The sequence below is a fragment of the Onychostoma macrolepis genome, chromosome 23, assembly GCF_012432095.1.
Source record: "Onychostoma macrolepis isolate SWU-2019 chromosome 23, ASM1243209v1, whole genome shotgun sequence".
NCBI lineage: Eukaryota > Metazoa > Chordata > Actinopteri > Cypriniformes > Cyprinidae > Onychostoma > Onychostoma macrolepis.
Window position 1 is genome coordinate 11,524,342 of NC_081177.1, and position 11,741 is coordinate 11,536,082.

Consider the following 11,741-nt stretch of genomic DNA (forward strand, 5'->3'; position numbering starts at 1 on the left):
ACATTATTTTACAATAAAACAAATAAACTGTAACACAAGTTTGTTCCAATGTGCAATTAAGGAAAAAAATATCACTGAAAAATCTTGACAGATAAGTGGAGGAAATTTCCTCTTTCTCCTGATTCTGAATCTAATAATCAAAACCAAGTATCCTGATGCAGTAATCAAGACATAACAAACAATTATTCAACACTGCAGGTTATTTACAGTGTCATGCAGTGTTAGCAGCTGCATAAAACTAATAAAATATTAATTGCTTATGCAAGACAGTTTATTTCTGTTATTGTCTGACACTAATTACCTATTTGCAACACCAAAATAATATCCCAAATGCTGGCCTAGACCAGTTCACTACTCAAAATGCAAAATCAATTGAATACCTTTGGCTCATTTTCATACCGTTTCAATCAATTAAATCCCATGTGTGCAAACTGATCCATCACATTTAAAAACATTACAGTGAGCCCATGTTATACTCTGCCTTGCATGCATGCATTGATTAGCCAATTAAATTCTTCAGCCTTTTGTTGAAGTGGCATGGACCCTGCAATTTTACTTACATTTTGTGTACCAAAACCATTTTAAAACGACTGTTTTGAAAAGTGGCATCAAGGGCACTAACAGCACTAAAAGGCCCTTTGCTTTGAAATAGGCTATGACATATGTACTTTTTAGACTGTGTAGACAAATGTCAAAACATTGAATTTGCATAGTTTTGACAGCAGTTGTGCTTTAATATGTCCTGCCTCAAGGGTTTTCATTTACATTAAACAAAAGCAAAGTACAAACGGAGCATCAGGAACACTGTGTAACAGAACAAAACACCTTGTCACCCACGTCACCTTCTCTCTTTTTCTCACCATCTCTCCTCAGTCAGGTAAACAGAAACACTTGTAATGACTGTGCTCTTTATAGATATGATATTCTCTGTGGTGTCAGTCAGAAGAGCTTTGATCTGTGTTAAATATTCCCCCATTCATCTACACTCCCCCTGCACATTTCTATATGGTGTCTGATTTGAATGCTTCTTATGACCTATTGAATTACAGACACACTGTCTGGTTTATCATCTCATCACCTTTATGTTGAGATGAGATGGAAGCTGTTTCTATTTGTTTTTTATTTATACAACAAAAAGAGTAAAAACTTGTAAGTAAATAATCAAAATGTCCTTTTCTTCAACTCTCTTCTCTTTTTCTGTTCTCCTCTCCTGTGGCCCAGCAGGATGACCAAAGTGCCTGTAATGATTTAATTTATGCATATGTATTATTCTGTGACTGTGCATCTACACACTTAAAAATAAAGGTTCTTTATTGGGATCAATGGTTCTATGAAGGACCTTGAACATCCATGGAACCTTTCAAATGCAGAAAATGTCCTTTATAGTTAAGAAAGGTTCTTTAGATTTTTTAACATGTTCTTCAAAATGGTTCTTTTTTTAGGAACGGTTCACTGAAAGGTACTATTGGGAACCAAAAATGGTTCTTCACTGCAAAAACACCCTTTTGCAACCTTGATTTTTAAGAGTGTACACTGTAAAAAGTGATAAGTTGACTTAACTTATAGTTAATAAGTTAAAAGAGTTAAAAAAAAGTTGCAAAACCTGCAGAGTGGTAAAAGCTAATTTCTTCAGATGTACTTGCAAAATAGGACACAGTGTCCTTTTCAAGGACAGAGGAAAACCACAGCACAAAAGAAATGTAGGCTGAGTGATGCAGGGCCAGACAGCTCCACCATATGCTCCATGCTGGAATTTGAGAACACCAGGTTGAAGTGTGTCTCATCACATGCTGAATTCCCACACCAATCCTTATGAGTGAGGATCTGTGTATTTATAACCACAGCTAAAACGTATTAAATGAATTTAGCAAAAACCATGTTTTATCAGCCTCTATTGGTCTTATAATAAAGCAAAAAATATGAAAATAGCCATTAAACATACAAATATTACAACCCGATCTCTTGAAACTGCGTATAAATAGTACGCCAAATAAAAACTCGTGGTATTGATACACAAAAATGCCAAAGTAGGATTAGGGTTGTGGTGTAGATGCGCATCATATGCACGCGAAAACTGCGTATTATACGCCAAAAACGTGCATCAATCAATACCACGAGTTTTCGTTTTTTTTTTTTTTGCGTAATATTTATACCTATTTTCAATATTAAGCTGTTCAGGTGATACATGTACATTTACTAGATTCAGACTCAAGGAGACATCTCTCTGCACTATTGATATGCATTAGAAGCAAGATTATAATGCAGATTTAAACCAATTTGGTCACTCAAAAACAGCAAGCACTGGCAAATGGAAAAATAAATAAATAAATAAATAAAATGTTTACTATAATCCTTAGATATGAAATAGAACATAATTTTTTATCTACATTGTGCACATTGTGTTTTGTATGTTTTCATAAAAAAAAAATAGAATATCTGCTTTTTCGGCATAATTTAATAACTCTATAACTGGAACCCTGGGACTCAAGCAGCTTTTAATTTTTGATGCTTTCTTTTCCAGTCCTGTTCACTGGCCCTTGATGGCCCAAGCTTTTTTGCAAATCTATATTCAAGATTCTTTCTCTTATTTCAGGGATGATTGATCAAATAAGGCTATTTAAGGCTTTTTTCTTCGATTTTCATTTTTTGGTAAACTCATCTTTCCACCCCGTGGGCTTTGAAATCATTTCAAGCCAATAAAAAACAGCGTGCTAGCACCTCTTTGCTAATGCATAAAATGAGTGGTGCTGAGCCAATTTTCAGTAATGGCAGGAAGTGAATGCATTAAAATGTTCTCTCTCTTATTTTCTCCTTATTTCTTTAACAGCGGCAGTCTGTACTCTCGCTCTATAAACAGGCCCCATGGATTAACAACATTGGTACCTCAATTAGCACATTTATTATGTGCAGATGTTTTCCAGCAGGCTGTAGGGTTCACTGATGTATCGAGAGTGTCCGCGCATTATTATGTGGACATGTTAGTTTTACACTTGGGTGTCTGTGTGTTTGCAGTTTAGGATATTACGGAGTAAAGATGGAGGAATTTTCACATTTTGAGTGTTATTACAGAGTGCACCGGGCCAGAACTTGCCTTTCAGGACACATAAAATGGATTTGGTTTAGGGGTTCTCTCACTGTGTCCAAAAGATACTGCTAACCAATCTCAAATCATAAGGCCCCCTATTCATAAAATCTTCCTGATTAACAGCCCTTGCTGATTTATGCATTTAATAATGTTTGCAAACAGCTTATTTTCCTTTAATGGACTCCCTGCAGTGCAAAATGTACTGTCTGAAGTCTAAAAATAACAATAAACCAAACATTTTCTGATTATAGGTACCATAATCATAAATAGCCACGATTGCATTTATAATATTTTAGAAAGAAACACCATTGTTCAAAAAACAATCAAATCATAACTGCTGATATTATAGCTTTAATTATATAAAAATATATTCTCAGTCTCTGCATAACGTATAAAAAAGTTCATTAAAAAAATAAAGCATAAACTCACAGAAAGAACTTCATAAGCAGTGCATTATTTGAAAGCAACACATCTGATGACTTTCTCCCTCCTTTTATTCTTAAATCTAGCACTCAAAGAGAAAAAAAATCTCAGTGAATTAATCAATCAATAGATATTTCATTGACTCAAAAATGTGTAACTACATATGTGATAATCCTAAATATGAATATACTTTAGATTGATATGATGAAAGTGGAAAAGGGGTAAGAGAAATTAATGTAACTTTGAAAAAAAAATAAAAAATAGTAATGAGAATCAAAAGTTTATTTAGCATAATTAATTCTTATATTCAAATCAAACCATTTATTTCTAATTTATTTTAGCTTTGCGTTTCATTTCCTAATGGGTCTTCTCATTTATATGCTTTGCTTTCTGTTGTCTGTATACTGCAATATTTTAACATGATTCTTTATCTAAATGTAGATCAAATATAAAGTGGAAAAAAAATTAAAGGGAGATTAGATTAATTGAGCAATTTGCCAAATGTTCTCTTATGCTGTAACATGTAATTGCATATGCATTTTCTTTGTAAAGATCCTCTCCAGATGTATCACATGATTTGTCAGTGGGCTAGAAAGTCCTAAATGATACAAGCTAAATGACAATGTAACAAATGAATTTGGCTGAATGCAAATGCTTTCACACAAGCAGAATGATGAACAATTTTCTGAAGTAGGATAATGTTCACAATTGAGAGCGATATAGCAATAAGATCTCTGTGTTGAATTTAAAGTTGCTTCTGATGTTTGTATGCATGAATGAAGATGTTAATCATCTCTGTAGCACGAAGCCTCCGAAAGCACATTCAGAGTGGTTGCGGTCACAGGGTCCTGCTCTGCTCTGGAATTCACAACCAAATGAACACAATTGTAGCCATTAATTTTCCCGGATGAAAGTGTTTAGCATGTTCTTTGCATAATGAATGTGATCTTGAAAAGTTCTTGGCCTCTGAACTAATGAAGAAAAATATTGCCATTCAGTCTGTTGCCTGGGGAACAAGCTCAGCTCACAACATTCTTATTGATGACCAATAACAAAGACTGAGAACTAATAGAGATGCTTCATCCTTCCTAATCCCTGATGTTATTGCATGTGCGGTTAGCCTTTTCTCAGCTAAATGTAGAAGAGTTCTGTTCACAAGGATCAAAACCGTTGTTCTACCTTGTTGTTTGTATTCTGTTGTTGTATATTTCAGGCTGGCAGAGGCAATAGACCGGTCTGCCAGCATTCTGGGAACAAAGGAAGCAGAGATACCTCTAAACAGAATGTGAACAATGACCGAGGATGACACTAGACGAACCATTGGACAAATAACGCAGACACAGTCTGTCACAGAATTTCAGACCGCCGATAAGATGAAAGGCATCACACGGAAGAGGAAATAAATATGAGTGAGAGAGGAGAATAAAAGTTCAATCTAATGAGGACAGAGTGTTTTTCCCTCTCTCAATATTGAAAGGATTTAAAAGATGAGACGCTGATGCGAAACTGAGGTAGCTCAGGTCATGAATAGAAGAGACTGCCTTTCACCAAAGTGCATGTCAAAACATGAAGGAAATTCAAACAAACACATATTTACATACTCAAGATGAAACCTGATTTGCAAGCCCTTTGACAGACTTTTACTGACGTTCTCATTTCTCCAGCAGGGGGCAGAATATTAATATAGCGGAGTCTCGGCGTATCAAGAGGTGGCGCTAGAGAGCCATGTTCAGCTTCGCTCTGTTTAAACTAAGGTTCTGAACACTCCGTTAAAAGCAGTCTGCATTATTTAAACACTGTGCATTTAAACGTGAATATTTTATTCATTTTACTTCATAACGTTTCTTTTTTTTTTACTTTGAATTTAATTTATTTACACGTTTTAGATTTTAGATCCCACTGTACATGTCATTAAATCTATAAAGCAAGTAATATACTATTATAGTTTTTATTAATATTTTGAATTCATTAACATTTTTATTTTAGTTAAAGTAATTTAGTTTTAGTAATTTTGTTCTGTTTTTGTCTCTCTAGTTTAGTTTTTATTAGCTTTTATTTCAGTTTTAGGTATTTTAGTACATTTTTAAATGAAAAGAAGATGTAAAGTCTTGCCTTGGAAACTACATATATATCTCGTTTTATTTCAGTTAACATTTATTTTTATTTTAAGTAATGAAAATGATTATTTTGGTCACACTTTATTTTAAGGTCCCATTCTTGCTATTAACACACCATCAACTATGACTTTTGCCTCAGTAAACTCCTAATTTGCTGCTTATTAATAGTTAGGTAATTGTTAAGTTTAGGTATTGGGTAGAAATAGGGATGTGGAATGGTCATGCAGAATATGTGCTTTATAAGTACTAATAATCAGCCAATATGTTAATAATGGGCATGCCTATAAGCAGAGAATTGGTCCCTATACCAGAGTGTTACCATTATTTTTAATGAGGTTAGTGTTAGTAAACAAACCCTGAAGTAATGTTCCAGTAAGCTTTTGAACACACTTTGTAGAGAGCCGCAAAGTGCACAAATTTGGAACAGTGAAAGGAGCCTCTTTCTGTCTCTCGGTTTGTTCATTTGACATAATCATTCAAATGCACTAGAACAGCTGACACTCTAGCAAAATAAATGGACATGTTCATACACTAACTGAGATGCACTACATTGCTTGTATGATTATAAGCCATTTTATTAAATTACAATAAGATTTACATTAAAAAGAGATACAAATTTAAAAAAATATCTATAAAAAGATGCAAATTAGAAAGCACAAACTGTACAGTAGAACCAAATGACTTGCAGCCTAGATAATGTGATTCAGTGATGTCTTTGAAGCATTACTCAGCTGCACCAAACACTCATTAACCTTGTAGGAAAGGGACAGAGCTCACAGCTTTTATTGAGCTGATACACACGACCTCCGCAAACTGTGTCTGTAAGGTTAAAGGAATGTCAGGTCAAAGAGGAATCTTACATCGAGAGGTCACATGCCACATAAATGAGTTCAAAGTCTTCAGATAAAAAAAATAATTGTGTGTTGTCTCCTTTAATATATATAATCAGGGTTATTACAATTAACTAAACCAACAACTAAAATAAACTTTTTCTACTTGAGCTTTATCTAAAATAAAATCAAATATAAAAAAGGTTAAACTTATTTTATTTCAGATATTTCCCAAGGCAACATTCTCATTTTCATTTAGTTTAACTTTTAATTGCTTAAAAACTAAAACTAAAAAATCAAAATAGTAGTTAACACAATATAAAAACTTCTCTCATTATATTTGGTCCTACTTTGGTTATAGTGAATTGTAAAATGTTTATTTGATCATTATATGTGTGTAGATGCGTGAAGCACAGTGAATTATGCCTGGCTCTGCGGTTCTGTCAATGCATGTTGTGATGAAATGTCATCCACACATCAACGACTCCGCTGGGAACGTATCAAGAGAGGTTATCTGATGTCACAAAGCGCACTAAAGGACAGGGAGTTTCTCTCAAATACATCAAGCTTTATTCAGTTTTCAATATTTAATCTTCTTTCATTTAATCTGTGAGGAATGTCAACATAAAACAAAGCTCATATTATCTCTGCTCCTCCCTATGGAGTCCGTTATGACTGTCATCCCGGCATCCATTGTGCAGACGAAAGAAAGGATGACCACAGATCGATGCATTGCTTATCTCAGTTCGGCGGTACAGTTGATAGGCTTTCAGGTCCTTTTAATGGCACAGGAGTCATTCACAGGCCCTGCTGTCTACACGCCTGAGGCAGTTCCTCTTCACTCTCTTCTTTTCCTACTTTTCCCTTATCCCTCACTCCCGATTATAGGAGCATATGTCACTTGGAAGTGCTCTGCTAATTAGAGGGCTCTTTTGTCTGTGGGTTTCTCTTTTCTCTACTCTTGTTGTTGATGGTATTGTCACTGGAGTATCTGTGGGAGTCCTGCCGTCCCGACAGAAGGTTTTTATTGGACTCTTAATGAGTTTACCTCGGGTGGTCTCCTCTGCAAATCTGCACCTCTCATTCTGTGCCCAGAGTGAGCAGAGCCAGATTTCAGCCATCAGGGCCTCTTATCTCTTCAATTCAGGGTGTTTAAATGTGTGTATCTGTGTGTGTGTCCTGCGCAGGGACACAGGGAAGCGCTTTATCTCAGGAATATGAGCTTTATACAAGCTCAACCTGATTGTTTTGACAGTGCAGCACTTTACAGAGCACACAAAAATGTGAGCGTGAGGAGAATTGTCAACAGTGCCGACTTGATTTCTCGTTCTCTTGGGAAAGTGGCACGTGTGCCATGTCACAACTAGTAAATAAGAAGTGACCCTCAGTGACCCTGTCCTGGCATTCTCTAGGGTCATCTCTCCTACAGCACCTGCTCTCTGAAATAAAGAGATCAACAAAGGTCACAACCCTTGTGTATAAAACTCCTCTGTGGGTCAGAGGTCAAGCATTGACCGGTGTGGCTGTCCCAAAGTGACTCCGATTCACTGCGTCCAATCGTAACGCGACCCGGAAGCATTCAGTTCCCTGGTGGGGTGACAGGACATGTCAGAGGTTCTGGTAATTAGTTTGGGACTTTTACTATTAAAGTGTGTTTCTGATAAAGTTCTGGAAAAACTTAGTACATGTACACTGCCATTATTATTATTATTATTTTAATCGGTCATTTTTGAACAATTTTGGGGTTGTTTTTTGTTTGTTTTTGAGTATGTGTTTTTTTTTAATTAATTATTGAAATTAATTATTTCATCCAGCAAGGATGCATTAAATTGATCAGAAGTGATGGTAAATAGATTTATAATGTTTCAAAAGATGTCTATTAATGTCCATCAAAGAACTATGAAAAAATTTAACAGTTTTGTATTTTTCACAAAAAAATGTTAAGCACTGTATTACACACTGAAGACTGGAGTAATGGCTTTGCTATCACAGGAACAAATTACATTTGAAAATATATTCAAATAGAAAACAGTCACTTTTTTAACTTTTGGAAGGTACATGTAGTGAAAATGTTAATGGGGACACTTAATTTCTAGCAATTATCGTCGATTTGATTGCACATATACTATTTAAACTAAACTGAGCTAGACAGTGACATCTCTGAATTCAATAATGAAATGCCTTTAACTGAAAATTGAGTGTTTAATCTTGTACATTATTGACACTCTATCCTCCAATTTAATACTGTTAAGTGCTTTGACACAATCTGTATTGTTAAAAGCACTATATAAATAAAGGTGACTTGACTTGACTTGAAAATGTATAGAGAAAATGAGTCTTAAAGGAAATGCACTATAAAAAGTTGCACTCACACTTAACAGTTACATTAAAATAAATATGGAACTTAGAAAAGGGAAATATAAAACTAAAATCAAACAAATCAAAATATATAAAATAAAATATGTAAAATAATTTAAAAATATAAAATAAAATATAAATAATATAAATAAACTTAAAAAGAGGAGAAAGACTAAGAGAACCCATGTAAATACCCCCAATATTTTACATAAGATTGAAAAATATAAATGTATAATTGCCTCTTAACCTTTTGTGATTAGCCTACCCAGTGATTACTTTGAATCACTATTATCTGAAAAGTTGCAGATGGTGACTGAGTATGGATATTTGAATAGGAATTTCCAAGCCAGCTAGTCAGCTGTACATGCTCACAATATCCACCAATTTAGTCTTTGTAGTGCTGGGGAAAGCAGTCTAACCCCCCTTCTGATGTATGTACTTTCTATACTATTTAGTTTATTTGCATACAGATGTCTAGTCAGCCCCACTTTGGGCCTGAAAGGGAGGGAGGTCTGCAGTCCTGGCAACAAGGCAAGAGTTGCTGACTAGCCCATAATTTCCAAGCATACTTTATAGCACCATGGCTACTGTGTTTCGATCACTGGGCACAGGTGGCATCTTAATTACCATGGATATTTTTGTGAGAAAGGGTGAGGGCCATTTGTATTGGATCACTAATTGAGCAGACCCTCTCAAAATACCATTAGCACCACTTGGATCATTAAATTTAAGGGCCTGATGACACAGAATTACATAATGGCTTAGCCAGCATTTAAATAGAGCAACTTTTAGGGGACTTCTTCTCTCAGATATGAGGGTATCCATCATATATGAGTCAAGATCACCAATCTAGACTTTTGTGTCCAGAATGTGAATAATTAGTGAGGGGAATTGTGGGGCATGGGAACAGGTGGAGCAGAGTCTCTGGATGAGGGGAGATTGTCCCAGTAGTGAGAGAGAACGAGAGAAAGAGAGAGAGCAGGAGGGATGGTGTGAAAAGAGCTTGTCTCCTGTTCTTTCAGCTACTTTTGTCTTATTCTCTCACTAAGACATGAAAACCTATACTTTAGGACAGCTGCTAAGCTGATTTTCCCAGAGATTAGCTGCATATCTGTTGTCAAAGAACTGAACACATAACGCAGGCCATTGTCTTCGAGGTGTTAGTAGTCAGCAAAGTTTCCCAAAACCTGAAAGTTCTTACTGAACTTTTGAGGTTTTAGTTCACAGGCAATCGAGGCCTTTGTCTTTTCACAATATAACAATATTGCACAGCCAGACAAAACAGACTTACAATATAAGCTTACATTTTGCAATTTAAGACAAGTAATGTATAGGTTTAATATTTTGTCTGGCCATGCAAACATGTTTTAAAATTACTTTATGCTGTATATGTGTGTGTGTGTGTATAGGTTTTTATTTGTTTTATTCATATTTTATTTATTTTATGTTATTTTATTCATATTTTTTGTTATATCATTATATAATATACAATAAAATATACAATATAATTTTAATTAGAAACTTTAAATAAAAACTAAAAAGAATTATTTGGATTGGTAGATAAAAATAGACAGCATATTTAATTTATACTACAAGGAAAGTTGCAAAAGTTTTTCAAACATACACTCATAAAAATAAAGACAGTAAAATGCTTAATTTGCCATTTGTTCTGTAGATTTATGTTGTGCGGTGTCTAATATCACTCATTGTTCAGTCATAATTTGGTTGCTGTTATCTCATCTAAACTTTAGCTGTTTCCCTTCTCAGTCCCTTCCCCCATTTTTTTCTCACAAGATTCTTGAAAAAAAAGCAAACTAGCTGGGCTTGCCTGATATCACCCTCCAGGGTGACAGCTGTGCCAAAAAGCCCTTCACCACACACACACACACACACACACACACACACAAAGCTCATTTAGGGAGCCTGGCTCAGTGGCCTGGAAATCACACTCTAAGCTCCGCCCTAAAGTGTGGTTACCCATTGTTATTGTAATGGGGCCGTGTGCATGTGTATGAAGAAGAAGTGAGCGGGTTTAGACTTCTTCCCTCCCCGTAGACATATTCCAAATAGGAACTACAGAAGTTTCCTACTGAGTTTTCATTCAAGTTGAAGATGATTACAAAAACCTCTTCAACATGTCAAATAATAATAAACAGTTATCATCAATCCTTATGTATGAGGCAAGAGTGTAAATAATTAATCAACACTCTCTCAAAGAAATCAAAGAAACAGAATCAAAACATACACCATAAAATCCTTTATCATCAATATTCACTAACATGAGACAATCTAAACACATAAAAGCCACTGCTGACAGACTCCAAGCGCTCATATGTTCAAATGAGTCCTTTCAAATAAACCTCTAAAAGCTTTTCACACTTTCTGCAAGCCTGGTGTCCACTAAGTGTAAATGCCTTAATAAGCGCCCCCTGGCCCCCTCTACACGTCCCACGTCTCTCTCCTTACTCACCATGGCAACAGCAAGTTGGTTGATGGCGGGGGTGGGGGTGTTCTCAGCATCATTATCAGCAGGCCCATCTGTCATGGGGGGGTAAGACTTCAGATCATGTAAAGAGGCCTACGTAGGCTCCAGCAGCAACCCAGCACATATGCCTTCTCACTGGCCTGACAGGGGAAAGGGCGGGGGAGAAGAGAGGGAAGAGAGGTACACCAGAGTGCACAGATTGAGTTTGGGAAAGAATGAGAAGGTCTGATCTGAGGGCATGAGTTTTCATTGATTGATTGATTGATTAACTGATTTATAGAGTTTGTAGAGACTAAAAGTCTTTAAAAAAGAATACATTTACTAAACATTTATGTTAAGAAAACGTCTAAATATTTTTAAAGAAATTATAAGAAAGTTATTAATTAAATATATATTTATAAATGTATATTTTTAAATTTTTTTAAATGTGTTTCCCTTTTTTC